Genomic DNA, 271 nt, shown 5'->3' on the forward strand with positions numbered 1-271 from the left:
AGCCATGAAGCAAGGTTATATGGAGGAAAAACGGATCCACACACCATATCCCTAAATACACCCACACTCTCCAACAGCTCTCTCACGGTCCCACCCCTACACCTTCCCACAGCCCCCCCACACAATCTCACACCTGCCCCCCACCATACCTACACACCCCCTTGGCTCCTTTCCCCACCCCCAGATGGACAACATGGACCAGCCAGCCCTTTCTCCCCACCCTTTTCCCCAGCCCACCAAAAGTCCCATCCCACACGCTGTTCCCTGTGCT

General features: G+C 57.2%; 1 protein-coding gene across 4 annotated transcripts in view; it reads left to right on the top strand.

The window, feature by feature from the left end:
* Nucleotides 1-271, top strand: part of PAPD4 (poly(A) RNA polymerase D4, non-canonical) — a 117314-nt gene that overhangs the window by 10610 nt on the left and 106433 nt on the right. The window lies entirely within an intron of this gene.

This window comes from Gavialis gangeticus, unplaced genomic scaffold (genome assembly GCF_001723915.1).
Source record: "Gavialis gangeticus isolate Ggan-Ray unplaced genomic scaffold, GavGan_comp1, whole genome shotgun sequence".
Lineage (NCBI taxonomy): Eukaryota > Metazoa > Chordata > Crocodylia > Gavialidae > Gavialis > Gavialis gangeticus.